Genomic DNA, 24,337 nt, shown 5'->3' with positions numbered 1-24,337 from the left:
CACTAGCGAGCGGCAATCTCGCTGTTGCAGGCACCTCCCCCTTAAGAGAGGGAGGAAGGCCTGCAGTACCGCAGCCTGCCACTCCGCAGCGGGTGGCGTTGCGGCACCTAGCGCGCCGATATTCAGTTTCAGCGCCCCAAGCGGGGGCGCCGAAACCCTTGAATAGCGGCCGGCTTCGACGTGGGGCGCTGAAACTGAATTTCCGGTGGGCGCAAGTGGCTCCACGCGCAGCGGTAACTTCTGGGCGCAAGTGAGCTGGCGGGCCCAAACTGAATTTCTAGGCCTTTGTATTTTAGGTGGGGGGAGAAAAGAAGAAGCAAGGCCGGATCACCAAGGGGTGTAGTGTGTGTGTGTGTGGCTCTTGTTAAAAGCTAGGCCACGCACACCACTAATTAGCATCCCTTCTATTGCCTGGCCTGGGAGAGCTGGAGCTGCCCAGGTGAAGTCTTTAATTTCATTAATTGCATCGTTAAGACCTGCTGCAGGACTGAGCCTGGGCATCTCCAGCTTTCCCAGGTGAAGACATCTTCTCCCCCTGCCAGAAGACCACCACCACCAAAGACTTTTAAACTCCATCGGAGAGTGCACCCCTGCCAACACCCACCCACCATCCTGAGTGGCAACACTGCCCTTGCGGCCTCCCTCCTTCCCACCCCCCTCTCTCTCTCTCTTTGTCTCTCTCTGCCTATTTCTCTAAGGCACCTCAGTTTCATCCCTTTTTTATTAATTGCCCATTGAGCAGAGGGGAGAAGGCCCCTCTCCCAATTTCAATCAGTAAGGGGAGAGGTGTGTCTTCATTTTAATCAGCTCCCTCTGCTCAATAGACGACAAAAAAAATTACCCGAGGCCATTAAAACCTTCAGGCCTGTGACTTGGGGTGAGTGTAGCCCTTATAAAAGCACCCCAGAATGGCGACTGCATCTTCGCCGGTGGCGGGGCAAGTCAGGACTTATGCGGGAGTGGCAGCCACAGCCACAGCTGCTCCCGCTGCTTCTGCTGCCCCGTCACCATTTAGATTAATAACAAAAAAGCTTGGGGTGAAGAGCTACACTCACCTCACTATGACCATTGAGGCCTGCATCAAAGCCATGGCTGGGGTTGTTGGCCCCTCAGCCATCGTCATGGCCTCAAAAATGTATGGGAAGGCTGTATTCTTCCTGGGGTCGGAGCGGGCAGTGTCCCTGGCCGTCACCAAGGGGCTCACCGTGGGCGGGACCTTCCTGCCGGTGGATCCTCTCGAGGCCACCGCGCAGAGGATCGTCGCTTCCAACGTCCCGCCCTATGTTCCTGGTGAGCTCCTCCTTCCCCATTTGGGGAGGTGAGGTCGGGGATCACACCCATCCCGCTCGGCTTCCGGGAGGCCAGCCTTCACCACGTCTTCTCCTTCCGGCGCCAGCTGTTAATCCAGCTGGTGCGGGAGGAGGACACTGACAGGGCGTTCGTCGTCCTCCACGAGGGGACCACCTATCGCGTCTTTTGGATGTCGGACGGTGTGCGGTGCCACGCCTGCAAGGAGGTGGGGCACATCAGGAAGAACTGCCCCGCCTCCAAGGCCGTCGGATCATCTCGTGCGGCCGAGGCTGGCGCCGCCGCCGCTCCTCCCCCCGGGTCTGCCCACGCGTCAAGAACGTCTGATGGGCGGTTGACGTCGGGGGCCGATGCCACCAAGGCCTCCGGCGGGGGGGAGGGAGCATGTCCGGCCGGAAGGAAGGCGTGGGGAAAAAAGAAACACCTTAGGGCGGGTCCCCCTGTGGATGGCCAGCCCTTGCCCCTTGAGCCCCTTACACCCGCGCTCCTCGCGGAGTTGATCGGGGCAGACGCGAACGGGAGGGGCCTCGTGCCCGAGCCTGTGGCCGCAACCGCCGCAGCGGTAACGCCAACACCTGCGGCCGGGCTCGGGCCCGAGGAACCCGACAAACCTGTGCCGCCGGAGGGAACTGAGGAGGAGGCCTTTGCAGGCATGGAGGTCTCCCTCGCTCACTCCGTGCTAAAAAGAAGGCGCTACCCCCTGGAAGAGGAGGAGGACCGGGAGGAGGAAGGTCCCTCCAAGCCAGGGGAGTCGTCGCCCGCCGCGGGTACTGCGCCCCCCCCCCGCTGTCATCATCACCAGTGATCGGCAGGGGTCGCCTGTCCCTCGGGAGGCTGAGGCAGATGTGTCTGTCCGGCGCGTGCCTCCCGGGGATGGGGACGAGACCCTGCCCGTGGGGGGGGGGTCGCGGAACAACCCGTGGCGGAAAACGAAATTGACGTTCTATCGGTGCCGTTACCCCTCGCCGGGTCGGGCGGCCTGGGGTCTGGGTCGGGCGAGCTCGGGGATAATGAGCTCGCCCAATGTTACCCGGACATCTCCCAGGGGCTGCTCGACCTGGTTGAGGATTTTATTCAGAACACCCCATCCGCTGGGTCGGAGGTTGGTGGTGGGGAGGAGGATGGCCCCCTGGCTACGTCTCTGGCGCCGGACGTACTGGAGGAGCTGGGAATTGCTCTCTCCCCGGTTTCTCCGGTCGTTCCAACGTCTGCGGCAGAGGGGAGCTCTGAACCGCCGCCGTCTTCTGGCCCAGCACCCCTAGAGGAGCCCAGGGAGGAATCCTCTGCCGCTGATCCTGGGGGTGGGATCCGGGCGGAGGCGGGGCTGGCTGGTGCGGCTGAGCCGTTTGCTGCGCACTGCGCGGTGGACGGGTCGGCCGCTGGTGATGACCCCCTGGAGGAGGATGGGGACTCGGTGATGGGCACGGAGGACGATTCGGACTCCAGCGCCGACGAGGTGATGGACGACCTCGTGCCCCTTGCCGAGTCTCCCCTCATTCCCGTAAGGGAACTCCGGGATTTTATGGCCACGTGCCTGGGTCGGCGCAATAAGGTCCGGCTGGCCCTCGACAGGTGGTCGGAGCTGGCGCTGCTCATCGTATCCGTCCGCGCCGCCGTTAAGATCATGGGCGCGGATGAGGGTGTAAACCCGCTTGAGCTGCGTCGGCTCAGAATGTGTCTCACTGGGCTGATGAGGAAGTGGTGGCTGACCAGCGGCTGCGCTTCCACCCCCCGTTAGGTGTAGGTAGAGCTTGCACTATGCTTCTGAGATGAAGATAACCATAGCCAGCCTCAACATCAACGGCAGCAGGGAGGCGCGTCGCAGATTCAATAACTTCTCGGTCCTTCGGGATGGGAAGTATGCGGTGTGCTTCCTGCAAGAAACCCACACCATTCCGGGAGACGAAGCCACGTGGCTCCTGGAGTGGCAAGGAGGGGTCAGCATGAGTCACCTCTCCAATAATTCCAGCGGGGTGGCTGTCTTGCTGGCCCCGCATTTTCAGCCGGAAATCTTGGGGGTCAAGGAGCACGTGCCGGGCCGCTTGCTCCAGGTCACTGTTCGCCTGGGGGGCGTGCCGCTCCATCTAGTGAACGTGTATGCCCCTCAGGCCGGTGCGCAGCAAGTGCGCTTCTTTGAAGAAGTGTCCGCTCCTCTGGGCTCCATCGACGTGGGTGAGTGCGTCATCCTCCGGGGGGGGGATTTTAACTGCACCCTCGAGGCGAGGGACCGTCCGGGTCCCCTGCGATGCCCGCCGGCGATGGAGAAGTTGAGGGACCTGGTCGGGTCCTTTGACTTGGTGGACGTCTGGTGAAATCTTCATCCCGACTCCAGCGCCTTCACTAGCGTGAGGTCTGGAGGAGGAGGGACCAGAATTGACCGCCTCTACATTTCCCGGGCGTACGTCTCCTGCGTTCTGGCGGCTTCCATGCGGCCGGTGCCGTGCACGGACCACCACCTGGTGTGGGCGGAGCTCGTTCCGCTGCACGCACGGTGGGGGTCTGCGTACTGGCACTTTAACAACCTGCTGCTGGAGGACGCACGGTTCCGGGATTCATTTTGTCGTTTCTGGGCCGACTGGAGAAGGAAGCAGGGGGGCTTCCCCTCCTTGAGGCTATGGTGGGATGTGGTCAAGGCTCACGTCCATCTCTTCTGTCAGGAGTACGCGAAGGGGTCGACCAAGAGGCGGGAGGCCCGGGTCGGGCGGTTGGAGAAGGAGGTGCTCGACCTGGAGTCCCGTCTCGGTCAAGTCGTCGAGGACCCGGCCCTGCGGAAGGTGTACGAAGAGAAGAAGGGCGCGCTGAAGGACCTGCAGCTCGTCGGGTCCTGAGGTGCGTACGTGAGGTCGCGGATCCAGCTCCTGCGGGACCTGGACCGCGGCTCCCCCTTCTTCTACTCGCTGGAAAAAAGACGGGGGCTCCGTAAGCAGCTCTTGGGGCTGCTGGCCGACGACGGATCTCTGGTCTCGGATCCGGAGGGAATCAGCGCGGAGACCCGCGCCTACTACGGGGCTCTGTTCTCTCCGGATCCGTCCAGCGAGGATGCATGCAGAGTTTTGTGGGAGGACCTGCCGAAGGTCAGTCCGGAGGTTGCCGAAAAATTGGACGCTCCTCTGTGTCTGGCGGAGCTGACCGGCGCCCTCCGCCAGCTCTCTAGGGGAATGTCCCCGGGGCTGGACGGGCTGACCGTGGAGTTCCACAGGACATTCTGGGACGTCTTGGGGGGCAACTACGCGCGGGTCCTGGGGGAAAGTTTGGCGACCGTGGAGATGCCCCTCTCTTGGCGCACGGCAGTCATTGTCCTGCTGCCTAAGAAGGGCGATCTCCGCCTCCTTAAGAACTGGCGCCCGGTCTCCCTCCTCAGCACGGACTACAAAATCTTTGCCAGGGCCATGTCTGCTCGCCTTGGCACCGTGCTGGCCCACATGATCCACCCCGACCAGTCCTACACGGTCCCGGGCCGGACCATCCACGATAACATCCATCTGGTCCGGGACCTGGTCCACCACTCCCAGAGGGCTGGTCTGTCGGTTGCCTTCCTCTCCCTGGATCAGGAGAAGGCATTTGACAGGGTGGATCACGAGTATCTCTTCGGGACCCTGCGCGCTTTTGGGTTCGGGACGCATTTCGTCGCCCGGATCCGACTTCTGTACACCGCCGCAAAGTGTCTGATTAAAGTTAACGGGTCCTTGACGGCGCCCCTTCGCTTCGGGAGGGGGGTGCATCATGGATGCCCCATGTCCGGTCAGTTGTACACCATTTGCGTGGAGCCATTCCTGCGCCTCTTGCGGAAGAGGTTGACGGGACTGGCTCTGCAAGGGCCGGGCGTGGAGGTGGTCCTCTCGGCTTACGCCGATGACGTGCTCCTCACGGTCACGGATCCCGCTGACTTGCGGAGGATGCGGGAACGCCAGCAGATTTACTCGGACGCATCCTCCGCCAAGATCAACTGGGAGAAATGTTCCAGACTCCTGGTGGGTCAGTGGTGGGTGGACTCCCTGCTGGAGGAGTTCAGGCCTTTCGCCTGGAGCACCACGCACCTTCTCTATTTGGGAGTCTACCTTAGCCCTGCCGAGGACGCGTGGCCGGCGAACTGGCAAGAGCTGGAGGCCAAAGTCACCGCTCGCCTAGGACGCTGGACAGGACTGCTCCGAGTGTTGTCCTACAGGGGTCGAGCGCTGGTCATAAACCAGCTGGTGGCCGCCATGTTGTGGTACCGGTTGTTCACTTTGATCCCTCCCCCTGCGTTTGTCGCCAAGATGCAGAAGAAGCTCATCGACTTCTTCTGGGACAAAAGGAAGCACTGGGTCTCTGCCGCGGTTCTGTGTCTCCCGCTTAGGGAGGGCGGTCTGGCGCTGGTGTGCCTTCGCACCCAGGCTGCGACTTTCCGTCTTCAGACGCTGCAGAGATACCTGTACGTTGAGATTCCTCCGAGATGGTGTGCGCTGGCTGCGTTTTTCTTCCGCCAGCTGCACGGCCTCAATTACAACACGCAGCTCCTGTTTGTGAAAGTGGGCGGTAGGCGTGCCGACCTGCAGGAGCTGCCTGTCTTCTACCAGGAACTACTATGGGTTTGGAACTACGTCGCTTCCAGGCGGAGCTCTCCCCCGGCAGGAGCGGCGGCTCTCCTTCGGGAGCCGCTGCTCAGGAATCCGCACCTCCAAGAACGCGGGTTCGGGCGGCTGGCGGAGGGCAGGGCTGTGCCTGGCAATGTGACCAGAGTCGGGGACCTGCTCGATGTCGGAGGAGCGGGCTGGATGGCGCCGGAGGAGCTGGCGTGGCACCTGTCCTGGGCCAACGTCCGGCTCGCGGCCGAAGCCATCGAGTCGGTGAAAGCGGCACTGTGCCCCGACTCCACTAGGTGTATCGAGGCGGCTCAAGCACGTGGGGCGATCCCGTCCGAGCTTACCCCCGTCCGGACGGAATTCCTCATCGGCGCCCGGCCCCGAAACTCCCCTCGGGAGCCGGCGCCTCACAACTTGAGCCGTCTCGAGGAAATACCCTCCGTGCCTTTTCATTCCGCACGGAGGGGTTTCCTGTACGGGCTGCTCCTGCACACTCTCCACTTTGCCATCTTCGTCTGCCGTCTGGACACGCCTTGGCGTGGCGTCTTGCCGACTGGCGGTGGCGGAGGTCCCCAATGGAGGGCTCTCTACGCGGGAGTCCTCCCTTGTTCCATCGGGGACTTGGCCTGGAGGGTGTTGCATGGAGCGGTCCCGTGCAATAAGGTTTTAAGTAGGTTCACGGACTCCCAGGCCGCCTGCGTTTTTTGCGGCCTGGAGGAGTCCGTGTTTCACGTTTATATGGAGTGTGAGAGGTTGCAGCCCCTCTTTCGCTACTTGAAGGGGCTGCTCCTCGATTTTTGGTTGCACTTCAGTCCCACGCTCTTGATCTACGGTCACCCGGTGCGGAGGGGAGCGGACAGGCTGGAGGACCTCCTTGTGGGCCTGCTCCTGGGCCTGGCTAACAGAGCAATCAATTGGTCCAGGCAGCGGGCGGTCGAGGGGGTCGTCCAGCCGGATTGCCTGCCTCTCTTCCGCGGCCATGTTCGCGCCCGGGTGGCCCTGGAGATGGAGCACGCGGTGTCCGCCGGTACGCTTGAGTATTTCCGCGACCGGTGGGCGCCGCGGGGACTGGAGTGCATCATCAATTCTAAAAACCAAATTTTGATTTGATTTGTTAAGATTTAGTTGAACTTTTGTTTATTTACAGTCGAATTGGTTTTTTTGGGTTCAAATAAAAAGAGGACCCTCAATCACTAAAGACCTGTTTACTTACTTCTGTAGTCTGTGTCCAGTTATTCAGTACAACTGCAATTGAAACCACAGACTCAACAGATATCACGTGCACGGTTCATTAGATAGTTCAAAGTTTTGCTCAATTTGCTTGCGGGAGTGGAAGGATAAACTTTGGAGATCCTTTTTTTTAATCAGGCCATTAAATGGGTTGGATAGCAGCCATGGTGAAGAAGGCCCAGCAGCGCCTATATTTCTTGAGGAGGCTGAAGGGATGTAATCTGTCACCCCTGATCCTCTCTATCTTCTACCGCTGCACTATAGAGAGCATCCTGACAAACTGTATCACGGTATGGTATGGCAGCTGTAGCTCCCATGACCGGAAAGCCCTGCAGCGGGTAGTCAAAACTGCCCAACGCATTACCGGCACCCGGCTACCGACCATAGAGCATATATATCAGAAACGCTGCCTACGGAGGGCATGGTCCATCATCAAAGACCCTACCCACCCCAGCCACAGTCTGTTCGCCCTCCTACCATCTGGAAGACGCTACAGATGCATTCGCACCCATACGACCAGATTTAGGAACAGCTTCTTTCCCAGGGCTGTCATCCTACTGAACTCCACAAATAAACACTAAAGCCTGCACATCTGCCAATGCACTTTATTATGGTCTAGAACTAGGGGGCATAGTCTTAGAATAAGGGGCTGCTCTTTCAAAACTGAGATGAGGAGGAACTACTTCACTCAGAGGGTGGTAGGTCCATGGAATATGCTGCCCCAAAAAGCTGTCGAAGTTACATCATTACATAAATTTAAAACAGAAATAGACAGTTTCCTAGAAGAAAAGGGAATTAAGGGTTACGGGGAGCGGGCAAGAATTTGGACATGAGTTTAGGTGCGGATCGGTCATGGCCCTGTGGGTAGCGGAGCGGGCCCAGGGGCCGTGTAGCCTGATCCTGCTCCTGTTTCGTGTGTCTAATTCTGTTAGATTCAGGAGATAGTCCTGTCATAGTGGATTGGCGGTTAGGATCAGATCAGCCATGATCTTATTGAATGGCGGAGCAGGCTCGAGGGGCCAATTGGCCTACTCCTGCTCCTATTTCTTATGTTCTTATGTTCTTATGGTCATATTTATGCTAATATACTGCAAGCCAAATGTATAAATGTATGTTGAATGTTTAAGTGTCCTAATCCAAATTGTACACTCTCGGGAGCCGCAAGCCTACATTTCGTTGTACTGCACTTGTGCACTAACAATGACAATAAAAGTTGATTTGATTTGATTTGATTTGATTTGATGACAGTGCCAAGAGGGTTTGGTAGTGGCAGGGCAGGCTTAGGCATCTTTTCATATGAGAAGTGTTAAGGATCTGATGTGCAACCATATAATGGTAAAGCCTGAGATGCTATGTTCTAATCTTTGAGAAAGCCGTAATTGAACCACAAAAGCTCTTTGGGCCTATAAAACAGCAGGTGAGTTTCCATACGAAAATAGAAAGAAATTATGGAAAAGGTTCTGGAGAGACTGTATGCATCTGAATTAGACTGCAGGAAACAAATGGACTAAAGTTTAGAACTGGAACATGTTAAATCCGTGAATCTTAAGGTATGGTGTTCTACAATAAATAGACGGAGACTGCAGATGAACAATTAACAGGTGTTTACTGGATGAGTGTATTCTAAAAACTAACAGTACAAATCCCTACTCAGTGTTTATATACAGGTGTGGTCACTGCCGGTACTACAGTATACCGGAGCTGTAAAAGTAGTTCTCCTCTTAAAGGTACATACACTACAATTCCTCCCCTTTTAGATTAACAGTACCATAACATTAAATTAACAGTTAACACTTTTAACATGCTCATTAACTGAAATAGTCCATTTATAGATTCAGTCTTTGGGCCGGCTCCTGATCCTTTCTGGATAGCTCCTTTCCTGAGTGTCTTGCTCTTGGTGCGGAGGCGATTCTGGCCCCCTGTCGTCGGTTAGTTCATCAGCTTCCGATGCTACTGTTTCTGGGGTAGATGCTACCGGTATGTCGGGTTCATCACCAGGTACGCGAGACATGGGGTTGACTCGTTCTTGAGACGCTAGGATCTGGTCGACATGGCGTCTCACAATGTTCTCCCCAACATCCACTGTGTACATTAGTGGCCCCTGCCGTGTGCATATCGTTCCTGGTTGCCATTTCTCTGTTCGGTAGTCGCGGGCCAAGACTGGTTGTCCTACATTGAAGCTCCTTGTCGGCTTCTCATTGATGTGCTGGAATTGCTTATTCTCAACATTTCTTCATACATTTGGTCTGAGCAAATCCAGGCGAGATCTCAACCTTCGGTTAAAGAACATCATGGCCGGGGTCTGGTTGGTAACTGCATGTGTCGCATTTCTGTAGGCTAACAGGAAATTGTCCACCTTATGCTGCAGTGGAATGTCGTCATCGCACATGGCCCTTACTGCCTTTTTAAAGGTTTGTACGAACCTCTCAGCCAATCCATTTGTGGCTGGATGATACGGGGCGGATGTGTAATGCCTTACCCCATTCCTTCTCATAAATTTCCGAAACTCTTCGGACACAAACTGTGGTCCGTTATCAGAGCAAATTTGTTCTGGCAAGCCGTTCCTGGCAAATATGGTCCGTAGGACTGCAATCGTTTTCTCCGTAGTGGTGGAGGACATTTTGATCACCTCAGGCCATTTCGAGTGCGCATCCACTGCTATTAAGAACATTGAGTCCATGAATGGACCAGCAAAATCAATATGCACCCGCTGCCATGGAGTGCAGGGCCACTCCCATGGGTGTAGAGGGGCATGTGGTGGTGCATTTTGGACCTTCTGGCATCCTGAGCAGCTCTTTGTTAGGTCCTCGATTTGTTGATTGATCCCCGGCCACCACACATAAGCCCTAGCAAGGCTTTTCATTTTCACCCCTCCCAGATGGCCTTCGTGAAGCTCATTGAGCACTCTCTCCCTTAACTTGGGTGGAATTACCACTCGGGATCCACACATCAATGTCCCCTGGCATACTGACAGCTGTTCTCTTCTGAATGAGAATGCTGGCAACAGTGAGTCGCCATGTGTTGGCCAGCCCTTCACCGTCAAATCATATACCCGAGACAGTATCGGATCATTTCGGGTCTCCTTCTCTATATCTGCGTTAGTTACTGGCAAGCGTTCAATTATAGTTGAATAAAATATTTCGACAGGGTCCACTGCTGGTACTTCCTCCACAGTAGGCAGTGGCAGGCGTGATAGCCCATCAGCGTTTCCATGCTGCTCGTGCCCTTATACTCTATTTCATATTGGTTCGCCCCTAGAAAAAGGGACCATCTTTGTAGCCGTTGCGCAGTCATCACCGGAACGCCCTTCTTTGGATTAAAGATGGAGACAAGTGGTTGGTGGTCAGTCAGCAAGGTGAACTTCTGCCCGTGCAGATAGTGGTTGAACTTTTTCACTCCCCATACTAGGCTGAGGGCCTCCCTGTCAATCTGGGCGTAGTTGCGCTCGGCTGAGGTTAGTGACCGAGACGCAAAGGCTACTGGCCTCTCCAACCCGTCTGGGAATTTGTGCGACAGCACCGCTCCAATACCATAGGGTGATGCATCACAGGCTATGATAAATTGACCCTTAGTGTTAGGGGGATTAAATACGTGGGGTTACGGGGATAGGGTGGGATATGTGTTGGTGCAGGGGTTACGGGGATCGGGTGGGATATGTGTCGGTGCAGGCTCGATGGGCCGAAATGGCCTCTATCTGCACTGTGGAGTTTCTGTGATTCTGTGAACACCTCTTTTGATGTGATCAATTCTTTGCACTTCTGGAAAGCTCACTTACATTCGTCATTCCACTTCCATGGTACCCCCGTTTGCAGTAGGGTGTTCAGTGGGTGTAATACTGTAGACAAATTTGGTAAGAACTTATGGTAGTAGTTCACCAGCCCAAGGAACGACCTCAGTTGTGACACATTTTCCGGTGCTGGAGCCTTGACTACTGCCTCAATCTTTTCAGGGGACTTATGTAACCCCTCTTCATCAATAACCTGGCCACAATACGAAATCTGCTTCTGGAAAAACTCGCATTTGTGGCGATTAGCTCGTAGCCCATATTCCTTTAATCTAGTGAGCACCTGCTCCAGGTTGGCAAGGTGATCACTGTCATTTTCGCCCGTGACCAGGATGTCGTCCAAATAACACTGGGTCCCTGGAATCCCTTGCAGGACTTGATCCATTGCCCTTTGCCAAATAGCCGGAGCTGATGCTACCCCGAACACCAGCCGGTTGTATTGGTAGAGACCTTTGTGAGTGTTGATCGTGAGGTATTGTTTCGAGGCTTCTTCTACCTCCATTTGCAGGTACGCCTGGGCCAGATCAATCTTAGTGAAGCATTTTCCTCCAGATAGCGAGGCGAAAATATCTTCAATCCGCAGAAGCGGATATTGTACCGTGTGAAGGATTGGGTTCACTGTCACCTTAAAGTCCCCACAGATGCGAACCTTCTTTGGTTCCCCAGGCGTATTACTCAACGACCTCTTCATTACAGGAACGATGGGTGTAGCCCACTCGCTCCAGTCCACTTTGGACAGTACTCCTGAATGTTCCAAACCTTCCAGCTCTGCTTCGACGGCTGGGCGGATCGCATAATGTTCTTCAATAAATAGACGGAGACTGCAGATCAACAATCAACAGGTGTTTACTGGATGAGGGTAGTCTAAAAACTAACAGTACAGATCCCTGCTCAGGGCTTATATACAGGTGTGGTCACTGCCGGTACTACAGTATACAAGAGCTGTAAAAGTAGTTGGCCTAGAAATTCGGTTGTGGGTCCGCCAGGGCTTTAGCGCCCGAAATTTTGCGCCGGCGTTAATGCCGCTGCGATCGACGAAAATTCGGTTGCCCCGGGCCCAGACGGCGGCGGGCGCTAATGGAGGGTTTTTGCGCCTCACTATGGGCGTTCAGTGCAGTTTTGAGGCACTAATCCCCCGCTGCGGCACCCGAGGCGGTGCGGCAGGCTGGGGTACTGCAGGCCTCCTCCTTCTGTTAAGGAGGAGCTGCCTGCAGCCGACCGCTGGCCGGTCGATTCGCCCGACAAATGAGCCCGGCACAGAAATCACAGAAATCACAGAAACCCCACAGTGCAGATAAAGGCCATTTCGGCCCATCGAGCCTGCACCGACACATATCCCACCCGATCCCCGTAACCCCTACACCAACACACATCCCACCCTATCCCCGTAACCCCACGTATTTAATCCCCCTAACACTAAGGGTCAATTTATCATAGCCAATCAACCTAACCCGCACATCTTTGGACTGTGGGAGGAAACCGGAGCACCCGGAGGAAACCCACGCAAACACGGGGAGAATGTGCAAACTCCACACAGACAGTCACCCAAGGCCGGATTTGAACCCGGGTCCCTGGCGCTGTGAGGCAACAGTGCTAACCACTATGCCACCGTGCCACCTCGGGGAACAGCCGGGCTCGCGGGCCACACACATCAGTGCCGCGGGGGGGTGGTGGAGGAGTCCGGGGAGGGAGGTGCGGGCAGGCGGCCGCCGGGAAAGCGGCCGGCCGCCGCTCCACCTTTATGCGCCGGCGCAAAGGTGTGTTACATCCCTTTCAACAATCGTTGGTTGCGGCTGCCACGGGCGAGGCGGCCGCAACTGAATTTGGGCTTGGGGCCTGGTTACCACGGCAACCGGGATGCTGCGCACACCGATGACGTCATCGGTGCCGGCGCAGCGCTACCGGCTAACGCCGATGGTAGGGCCCAACGCAATTTCGTTACCAGCTATAATTCCGGCGCAAGACCCTCTAATGCCTCTAATTGGGCGCTAACCCCACCGAATTTCTAGGCCGTTCTCTCTTAAAGGTACATACACTACACCCGCTACACCAGAAAGACCTTAGCAACTATAAACCAGAGTTAAAGTTTAAAAAATAGAGAAATACTCACCAACCAATCACTTACCTGCTCCCTGGTGATGTCACACTCTGATTACTTTTTACCTCTCTCCCCGCTGCTGAGTTGGTATGCCTCGCTGCTCCCTGGTCTGAACTGGTCAGGCCTCGCTGCTCGCGCCGGTTTTTATACCGCGCTCCTCGCCTCGCTGCTCCCTGGTCTGAACTGGTCAGGCCTCGCTGCTCGCGCTGGTTTTTATACCGCGCTCCTCGCTTCGCTGCTCCCTGGTCTGAACTGGTCAGGCCTCGCTGCTCGCACCGGTTTTTATACCGCGCTCCTCGCCTCGCTGCTCCCTGGTCCGAAATGGTCGGGCCTCGCTGCTCGCGCCAGTTTTTATACCGCGCTCCTCGCCTTGCTGCTCCCTGGTCCGAAATGGTCGGGCCTCGCTGCTCGCGCTGGTTTTTATACCGCGCTCCTCGCCTCGCTGCTCCCTGGTCCGAAATGGTCGGACCTCGCTGCTCGCGCCGGTTTTTATACTGCGCTCCTCGCCTCGCTGCTCCCTGGTCCGAAATGGTCGGGCCTCGCTGCTCGCGCCGGTTTTTATACCGCGCTCCTCACCTTGCTGCTACCTGGTCTGAACTGGTCGGGCGTCGCTGCTCGCGCCAGTTTTTATACCGCGCTCCTCGCCTCGCTGCTCCCTGGTCCGAACTGGTCGGGCCTCGCTGCTCGCGCCGGTTTTTATACCGCGCTCCTCGCCTCGCTGCTCCCTGGTATTGGAAATATATTAGGAACCGGTTGGATTGCAGGTTCATACAGGACATTGTATGCTGCAGGGAGTAACTTAGAGGGGCTTGTGCTCATATACTTGTTGCTTCAGAGGACAAGAAATAAAGGGGAGACAGAGCTACATTCTGTTGATAAGATTGCACTCTTCTGAACTCATCCAGGATTTAGGGCTAATATGGTCCATGTCTCTGGGGTATACAGGAGGGCGGGTATCACTACTGCTCTGCACTGGAGAAGTACCACCAACGCTGCTTCCACAAGATCCTGCAAATCCATTGGCAGGATAGACGCACCAACGACAGTGTTCTCGCTCAGGCCAACATCCCCAGCATCAAAGCTTTGACTATGCTCGATCAGCTCCGATATGAGACTCCCAAAACAAACGCTCTACTCGGCGCTCCAACATGGCAAGAGAGCCCCAGGTGGGCAGAGGAAACACTTCAAGGGCACCCTCAAAGCCTCCTTGAAAAAGTGCAACATCCCCACCGACTGCTGGGAATCCCTGGCCCAAGACCGCACAAAGTGAAGGAGAAGCATCTGGGAAGGCGCCGAACACCTCGGGCAGGATTTTCATTGGGCCGTGGAGGTGGGATTGAAGGTGTGTGGGGGGTTAAAATTGCAAAAAAACTGGCGTGCGGGCCCAACCCTGCCTCCATCTCGCCTCCAAGCAACTTTCATTAATTCATGTCTAATGGTCTCGTCTCCAAGAGGCGGGATAGGCCGTTAAGGCCCTTAACAAGCACTAAATTGCCTCAATGCTGCCATTTTGAAAGGCCTTTGCGATTTTAACCCTTTTCCCACGTGAAACACGCCTGTTCTGAAACACGACGGTGAAACCTGGCGGGAGCACAGTTGGATTGCCGACTTTCAGCTGCAGCTCAACCATTAAAGAGGAGATTTGATCAGCCATCATTTGCAGGTGGCAGGACTTTGTAATCTCAAGTCTGGGGGAACTTTTAGAAGGCATAACTACAGCTGTGGAAGTTTGGAGCCTGACACCCATCTCCAGTGTGACCTCCTGGGAAACCCCTTTCACCACCCTCACTGAGCGCTTCCTCAACTGAGGCATATACCAGAAGCATGGGAGCCATTTATTTCCTTCCCTTCTGGACATTAGATGAAGACGAACACCAGCTGCGGCACCAGCAGAACCAGGAACAACAGCAGCACCAACAGCAGCAGCATGGATTCGAGGGTAGCTAATGTTACCCCACTATTCAAAAAAGGTGGCAGAGAAAAAGCAGGGAATTATAGACCAGTAAGCCTGACATCGGTAGTGGGGAAAATGCCAGAGTCCATTATAAAAGATGCAATAGCAGAGCACTTGGAAAGCAGTGACAGGATCGGACAAAGGCAATGATGTAAGAAAAAGGAGTCTTACCATCAAGTAACTTTAAAGTAAGCTTTAAGTAACTTATAAACACACTATATACAAGAGAGGTCTTTACCATGCCTCTGGTAGAAGCCTCTTACAATACTGAACAGACCAGTATTTATACCAGTCCAACAGGAAGTGACATTGACAGGATGTGAGGTATGTACACAGTTCATAGTTCATAGTTCACAGGAAGTGATGACATAACTTCCCGGAAGTTATTATTATTATCACATTCTTCCCTCCTGCAGGATTAGGAGGCTGTGGTCCACCTTTTGGTCCGCAGCCGCCGAACAAGGAAAAGTCGCACCCGTTTGGATTCCCGTCGTAGAGGGTCGCTGGTCCGCTTACATGCGGTTGGCCATTGGTCAGAGTCTGTGTGGCCTGGATTGCCCTGTGAAGGGTCGGGGAGATCATGGCTTCGAGTACGAGCCCCAATAGGTTCAAAGTTGGACTGCCTCTGTTCAGAGGGAGGTGCAGAGCTGGTCTGTGGCGGATCAGTCCTTTCATGCGCGGTACTGGGAGGGTCGCAACCTCGAGTACGGGGTTCTACCGGCACCAAGCTAGTTGGTGTCCGATCAGGATCCTGGAGAGGGGTACCCGATAGGTCCCAAGAGTTTCCTGGTGAAATGCCATCACCCGATGTCCCACTAGGTCCTGGTGGGCAGGGAGCCAGATCCCGTAATGATACAGTAGATTCTCGGCCGTCGGAATATTGTATGTTTGCATAGGTGGGGTTGGCATCGGTTAGTTCGACCTCGTCTACGAGAGGGTCATTTTTAGACGTCCGAACGTATCTTCGGAGTAATACAGGTCCAGGAGTAGTTAGCCATGACGGGAGTGATGTCCCATGAGATGAGCGACGCTGGAATCCAAAGAACCGCTCATGAGGTGTAGTATTTGTGGCTGTAGAAAGCAGGGACCGTATAGAGTGCAATGCATCCGGAAGCACTGTTTCCCATTGCTGGTCTGGTAGGCCCCGAGATCTTAAAGCGAGATGTACGGAATTCCAGATGATACCGTTATACCTCTCTACCTGCCCATTTCCGATGGGATGGTATGGTGTTGTTTTGCTTGTAGCAATTCCCCGTTCTGAGAGGTAGTCCTTGAGTTCCCTTGACATAAAGGATGGACCCCGATCTGAGTGAATATAAGCCGGCATGCCACAGAGAGAAAATACCTGCTCAAGGCAGCAGATTACTGTGGACGCCAGCATATTGGAGCAGGGGAAGGCAAACGGAAAACGTGAATATTCGTCGATCATGGTGAGCAAATATGTGTTCCGAGTTGAAGAGGGCACTGGGCCCTTAAAATCGATGCTAAGTCGTTGCATCGGTTGGGTTGCATGTATGAGTATACCATCTGAGGGGCGGAAGAACTGAGGTTTTAATTCCGCACAAAGCCGGCATTCTGAGCATATTTTCTTTACATCTCCAGTGGAAAAAGGGAGATTCCGTGATCGTACGAAATGTAGCATGCGCGTAACGCCAGGATGACACAATCCATTGTGGACATCCATGAGAGTAGAGGATGACATAGTGGAGCAGAATGCCCGTGTGAGGGTGTCCGGGGCCACATTCTCCTTGCCAGGCCGATAGAGAATGGTATAACCAAAAGAGGCCAGTTCCATCCTCCAAAGTTGTATTTTATTATTCTTAATTTTGGTTCGTTTTCGATTATCGAGCATGAAGGCGACTAATCGTTGGCCCGTGATCAATGTAAAGTGCTGGCGAGCTAGAAAATGGTTCCACTTCCGTACTGCCTCTATGATGGCTGTGGCTTCTTTCTCAACCGGAGGATAATGTAGCTCGGCACCTTGTAAGGTCCTGGACATAAATGCTACAGGACGACCTTCCTGATTCAGAGTAGCCGAGATCGCCACCTCCGAGGCATCACATTCAACCAGGAAAGGGAGATTCTCATCGATGGAGTGAAGAGCCGCTTTCTCCAACTGTTTTTTGAGAAGGTTAAAGGCTGCAACAGCCGCTGTTCCCAGTGGAAATGATCTAGCATGCAGCAAGGGTTGGATTTTGTCCGAAAAATGAGGAATCCATTTAGCGACCGAGAACCCGACGTAAAGAAGCCGGATTCTTAGGTGACGGGAGCTCTTGGAGCGGGCGAAGTCTTTCTGGGTCTGGCTTAATGATACCATTGCCTACGCAGTAGCCAAGGATGTTGATGGTCGGTTGCGACTCAACAGATTTGGATTCATTCAGGGTCAAATTACGGCGATGGAGGGCATCCCGAAATTTTTGGAGGTTGGCATCATGTTCCTGTTGATCGTGACCTGCAATGGTAATGTTATCAAGATAGGGAAAAGTGTCCCTTAGGTTTTCCTGCTTAACCAGGCCATCCATTGCCCGTTGGAAGACAGCCACTCCATTAGTAACCCCGAATGGGAGGCGACAAAATTGGTACAGCCGTCCATTAGCCTCAAAGGCCGTGTACTGCTTATCTGAGACCTTCAAGGGTACCTGATGATAGGCACTTTTTAAATCGTAAGTTGAGAACACTTTGTATTCGGCCAGTTTATTAACCATATCATCAATGCGTGGCAATGGGTAGGCGTCCAAGTCGGTATATTGATTGATGGTTTGCGAATAATCGATGCATAGTCGCTGTTTGTGAGGTTTTAGAGGGTTCTTGACAATGACGACTTGAGCCCGCCAGGGCGACGAACATGGTTCGATGATATCCTCTGCTAGAAGTCGAGAGATTTCAGCCGCAATAAAAGATTGGTCTTCCTGATTAAAGCGCCGCGATTTCGTTATTATTGGTTTGCATCGAGGCGGAATACTGGCAAATAATGAGGGTTCATCAAGTGAAGCTGCTGACAATGCACAAAACGATAATTTAGACAGTATATTAGAAATAGTAAGTCCGGGTTTGGATCCACCAAACTCAATGGTGAGTTTCTTATGCTGTTTTTGGAAGTCCAGCCCTAAGAGGAGATCACTACATAAGCCCTTGAGCACTGAAAGTCGGGTGGAGGGATACATGCGACCATGAAGTGTCATATCAACAACACAAAAGCCGGAGATTCTGGTATTAAGTGATGACTGAGCCATTGCAATTGCCTGGTCCGATGGGAAGACATGTAGTTTCAATTTCGCAACAATCTGTTCCTTAATGAAACTATCAGTACTTCCTGAGTCAATTAAGGCATCTAAGGTATGCCCTTTAATTGAAATTTTTGTGGCTGCATGAGACCGGTTCTGTGGGCAAGCAGCTGTAATTGGTGTCGTTGCACAGAGAGTGGCTAAAACTCTCGGTGTGCTTCTTCGGGAGAGAGCTCGAGAGGAAGCTTGATAGGTCCTAGCTGGAGCATCTTGATAGGCCCTAATTGGGGCAGTTCGGTAGGCCTTAGCTGGATTGGCCCTCATAGAGGCCCTTGATAGGCAAACTTTAGCAAAGTGTCCTTTTTTTTTGCAATAACTGCAGATTGCATTGCGAGCAGGGCAGGTTTTCCTCGGGTGAAAAGCATCTCCACAAAAGAAGCATTCCTTCCTAGATTGCCAAGAGGCTGCTAAAGTGGGGTCATCCTCCTCTTCTTCATCAGAATTATCAGAATTAGATTCCCCCATGATAGGGTTCACCTGAGACCGCTTGAATTGTCTGGTTGCAGCTACAGCAGCAGATCGCGATCTGGGCAGCTGATAGAGGTCTGCATTTCTCTTTGCCAAATCCAGAGAACAAGCTAGGTCAAAAGCTTTTTGTAGCTCAAGTGTTTTACTTTCTAGTAGACGCTGGCGTATAAATGGAGAGGCAATCCCGCAGATGAAAGCATCACGAATCATTTCTTCGCGGTACAGCTCAGCTGAGGCTGCCTGAAAGTTACAATCTATGCTGAGCCTGCGAAGTTCTTGCAGGAATTCGTTCATTGATTCCCCTGGCCCTTGTTGGGCTGTGGCCAGTAGATGTCTAGCATAGACCTCATTTGGGGTCTTGGCATACAGTTTCTTAAGTGCCCGAATCACCTCATCGTAATTATCCCATTCATCAACATATTCGAACACTTTTGGGGTCACATAATTGATAAGTATCCTCAATCTAGCAGGAGCATCTGCTTTACATTCATCCAGAAAATTCTCAAAAGTACGGTACCAATGCTTCCATACCCTGCCAGCTGCTGGTGTATTCGGGTCCAAGTCCAGACGAATAGGTCTAAGGATTCTCTCCATGATGGGTGGTTCCCTGGATCCTTAACTCCGAGGTTGTCCGAAGGTCTAGTATTTGTGAGTGTAAATACTAAGTTACTTAAATTGATGTAAGAAAAAGGAGTCTTACCATCAAGTAACTTTAAAGTAAGGTTTAAGTAACTTATAAACACACTATATACAAGAGAGGTCTTTACCATGCCTCTGGACGAAGCCTCTTACAATACTGAACAGACCAGTATTTATACCAGTCCAACAGGAAGTGACATTGACAGGATGTGAGGTATGTACACAGTTCATAGTTCATAGTTCACAGTTCACAGGAAGTGATGACATAACTTCCCGGAAGTTATTATTATTATCACAGGCAACATGGATTTACAAAAGGTAAATCATGCTTTACTAATCTACTGGAATTTTTTGAGGATGTAACTGGTAAAATAGATAAGGGAGAACCAGTGGATGTGGTGTATTTGGACTTTCAGAAGGCTTTCGATAAGGTCCCGCATAAGAGATTAGCGTGCAAAATTAAGGCACATGGGATTGGGGGCAAGGTATTGACTTGGATAGAGAACTGGTTGGCGGACAGAAAGCAATGAGTTGGAATAAATGGGTCGTTTTCCGAGTGGCAGGCAGTGACTAGTGGGATACCGCAAGGATCGGTCCTAGGACCCCAGCTGTTCACAATATATATTAATGATCTGGACGAGGGAATTGGATGTAATATCTCCAAATTTGCAGACGACACAAAGCTGGGTGGGAGGGTATGCTGCGAGGAGGATGTCATGAAACTCCAGTACGATTTGGACAGGTTAGGTGATTGGGCACCAGTCGCTGAAGGTAAGCATGCAGGTGCAGCAGACGGTTAAGGCGGCAAATGGTATGTTGGCCTTCGTAGCAAGAGGGTTCGAGTACAGGAACAAGGATGTCTTGCTACAGTTGTACAGGGCCTTGGTGAGACCGCACCTTGAGTATTGTGTGCAGTTTTGGTCGCCTTATCTGAGGAAGGACGTTCTTGCCATGGAAGGAGTGCAGTGAAGATTCACCAGGCTGATACCTGGGATGGCAGGAATGATGTATGAGGAGAGATTGTGTCTGTTGTGTATGTACCTTTAAGAGAAGAACTGATTTTATACTGCAGTACCGGCAGTGACCACCCCTGTATAAAAGGCCCTAGCAGGCTTCTGTACTTCAGACTGACGTTACCCTCTGTTTCAGCATTTCTGGCTGTGCAGCTGCCTCAGTCAGCAGGAGGAGAAGGAGCAGCCAAACCAGGAGAGTGGAGAGTGGAAAGTGCTGGTCTCCTGACCAGGAAGAGGAGGAGAACGTAAGACCACCACCTCCACCTCCTCCTGCACCATCATCACAGCAACTGAGGTGCCTGGAGAGAGAGGACAGAGGAGGAGAAGGAGAAAGGAGGCCAGCAATAACACCAACCAGGGGAGAGGCCTTTCCATTACTGCCTCTCCAAATTGGCCTCCACTTCAGGAGAGGGAGAGAGGGGAGAGAAACAACCAACAACCACCAACTGTTTGGAAGGAGGGAAGAACAACATCATCTTTCAGGTGGGTGTTATTTGGTGCACTCTCCCAAAGACTTTGTATTTTAGGTGGGGGGAGAAAAGAAGAAACAAGGCCGGATCATCAAGGGGTGTGTGTGTGTGTGTGGCTCTTGTTAAAAACTAGGCCACGCACACCACTAATAAGCACCCCTTCTATTGCCTGGCCTGGGACAGCTGGAGCTGCCTAGGTGAAGTCTTTAATTCCATTAATTGCATCGTTAAGACCTGGTGCAGGACTGGAGCCTGGGCATCTCCAGCTTTCCCAGGTGAAGACATCTGCTCCCCCTGCCAGAAGACCCCCACCATCAAAGACTTTTAAATCCTATCGGAGAGTGCACCCCTGCCAACACCCACCCACCATCCTGAGTGGCAACACTGCCCTTGCGGCCTCCCTCCTTCCCACCCCGCTCTCTCTCTCTCTTTGTCTCTCTCTGCCTCTTTCTCTGAGGCACTTCAAGTTCAGCTTTATTTATTAATTGCCTATTGAGCAGAGGGGAGAAGGCCCATCTCCCAATTTCAATCAATAAGGGGAGAGGTGTGCCTTCAATTTAAACAGCTCCCTCTGCTCAATAGAGGACCAAAAAATACCTGAGGCCACAATTAACACCTTCAGGCCTGTGACTTGGGGTGAGTGTAGCCCTTTTTAGAAAACACACCAGAATGGCGACTGCATCTTCGCCGGTAGCGGGGCCAGCCAGGACTTATGCGGGAGTGGCAGCCACAGCCACAGCTGCTCCCGCTGCTTCTGCTGCCCCGTCACCATTCAGGTTGATAACAAAAAAGCTTGGGGTGAAGAGCTACACTCACCCCACTATGACCATTGAGGCCTGCGTTAAAGCCATGGCTGGGGTTGTCGGCCCCTCAGCCATCGTCGCGGCCTCAAAAATGTATGGGAAGGCTGTGTTCTTCCTGGGGTCGGAGCAGGCGGTGTCCCTGGCCATCGCCATGGGGCTCACCGTGGGCGGGACCTTCCTGCTGGTGGATCCTCTCGAGGCCACCGCGCAGAGAATTGTCATCTCAAACGTCCTGCCCTATGTCCCTGGTGAGCTCCTCCTTCCACATTTGCGCCAACTTGGGGAGGTGAGGTCGGGGATCACGCCCATCCCGCTCAGCTTCCAGGAAGCCAGCCTTCGCCACGTCTTCTCCTTCCGGCGCCAGCTGTTCGTCCAGCTGGCGCAGGAGGAGGACAACGATGGGGCGTTCATCATCCACCACGAGGGGACCGCCTATCGCGTCTTCTGGACATCGGACGGCGTGCGATGCCACGCCTGCAAGGAGGTGGGGCATATCCGGAAAAACTGCCCCGCCTCCAAGGCCGCCGGATCATCTCGTGCGGCCGAGGCTGGCGCTGCCACCGCTCCTCCCCTCGGATCTGCCCGCGCATCGGGAACGTCTGATGCGCGGTCGACGTCGGGGGCCGATGCCACCAAGGCCTCCGGCAGGGGGGAGGGAGTGCGTCCGGCCAGAAAGAAGGCGCGGCGAAAAAATAAACACCTTAGGGCGGGTCCCCCCGTGGATGGCCAGACCTTGCCCCTTGCGCCCCTTACACCCGCGCTCCTCGCGGAGTTAATCGGGGCAGACACGAGTGGGAGGGCCCTCGTGCCCGAGCCTGTGGCCACAACTGCCGCAGCGGTAACGCCAATACCTGCGGCCGGGCTTGGGCCCGAGGAACCCGACAAACCTGCTCCGCCGGAGGGAGCAGAGGAGCAGGCCTCTGCAGACATGGAGGTCTCCCTTGCTACCTCCATGCTAAAAAGAAGGCGCAAACCCCTGGAAGAGGAGGAGGACCGGGAGGAGGAATGTCCCTCCGAGCAGGGGGAGTCGTCGCCCGCCGCGGGTACTGCGCCGCCCCCCCCACTGTCGTCATCACCAGCGATCGGCAGGGGTCGCCTGTCCCTCGGGAGGCTGAGGCAGATGTGTCTGTCCGGCACGTGCCTCCTGGGGATGGGGACGAGACCCTGCCCATGGGGGGGGTCGCGGAACAACCCGCGGCTATTGACATTTTATCAGTGCCGTTACCCCTCGCCGGGTCGGGCGGCCTGGGGTCTGGGTCGGGCGAGCTCGAGGAAAATGAGCTCGCCCAATGCGACCCGGACATCTCCCAGGGGCTGCTCAACCTGGTGGATGGTTTAATTCGAAACACCCCATCCGCTTGGTCGTAGGTTGGTGGCGGGGAGGAGGATGGCCCCCTGGCTGCGTCTCTGGTGCCGGACGTACTGGAGGAGTTGGGAATTGTTCTCTTCCCGGATTCTCCGGTCGTTCCGGCGTCTGGGGCGGAGGGGAGCTCTGAACCGCCGCCGTCTTCTGGCCCAGCGCCCCTAGAGGAGCCCAGGGAGGAATCCTCTGCCACCGAGCCTGGGGGTGGGATCCGGGCGGAGGCGGGGCTGGCTGGTGCGGCCGAGCCATTCGCTGTGCACTGGGCAGGGAGGACGATTCGGACTCCAGCACCGACGAGGCGATGGATGACCTCGTGCCCCTTGCCGAGTCTCCCCTCATTCCCGTAAGGGAACTCCGGGATTTTATGGCCACGTGCCTGTGTCGGCGCAATAAGGTCCGGCTGGCCCTCGACAGGCGGTCGGAGCTGGCGCTGCTCATAGTGTCCGTCCGCGCCGCCGTTAAAATCATGGGCGCGGACGAGGGTGTGAACCCGCTCAAGCTGTGTCGGCTCAGAACGTTCCTCACTGGGCTGCTGAGGAAGTGGCGGCTGACCAGCGGCTGCGCTTCCTCCGCCCGTTAGGTGTAGGTCGAGGTTGCACTATGCTTCTGACATGAAGATAACCATAGCCAGCCTCAACATCAACGGCAGCAGGGAGGCGCGCCGCAGATTCAATAACTTCTCGGTCCTTCGGGACGGGAAGTATGCGGTGTGCTTCCTGCAAGAAGCCCACACCGTTCCGGGAGACGAAGCCACGTGGCTCCTGGAGTGGCAAGGAGGGGTCAGCATGAGTCACCTCTCCAACAATTCCAGCGGGGTGGCTATCTTGCTGGCCCCGCATTTTCAGCCGGAGATCTTGGGGGTCAAGGAGCACGTGCCGGGCCGCTTGCTCCAGGTCACTGTTCACCTGGGGGGCATGCCGCTCCATCTAGTGAACGTGTACGCCCCTCAAACCAGTGCGCAGCAAGTGCGTTTCTTCGAAGAAGTGTCCACTCTTTTGGGCTCCATCGACGTGGGCGAGTGCGTCATCCTCGGGGGGGATTTTAACTGCACCCTCGAGGCGAGGGACCGCTCGGGTCCCCCGCGAAGCCCAGCAGCGATGGAGAAGTTGAGGGACCTGGTCGGGTCCTTCGACTTGGTGGACGTCTGGCGAAATCTCCACCCCGACTCCAGCGCCTTCACTAGCGTGAGGTCTGGGGGAGGAAGGTCCAGAATCGACCGCCTCTACATTTCCCGGGCGTACGTCTCCTGCATTCCGGCGGCTTCCATGCAGCCGGTGCCGTGCACGGACCACCACCTGGTGTGGGCGGAGCTCGCTCCGCTGCGCGCGCGTGGGGGGTCCGCGTACTGGCAATTTAACAAC

Source organism: Somniosus microcephalus, chromosome 6 (genome assembly GCF_052327205.1).
Source record: "Somniosus microcephalus isolate GS21.2 chromosome 6, FLI_Smic_1.0, whole genome shotgun sequence".
Classification (NCBI taxonomy): domain Eukaryota; kingdom Metazoa; phylum Chordata; class Chondrichthyes; order Squaliformes; family Somniosidae; genus Somniosus; species Somniosus microcephalus.
This window is presented reverse-complemented; position numbering follows the sequence as displayed.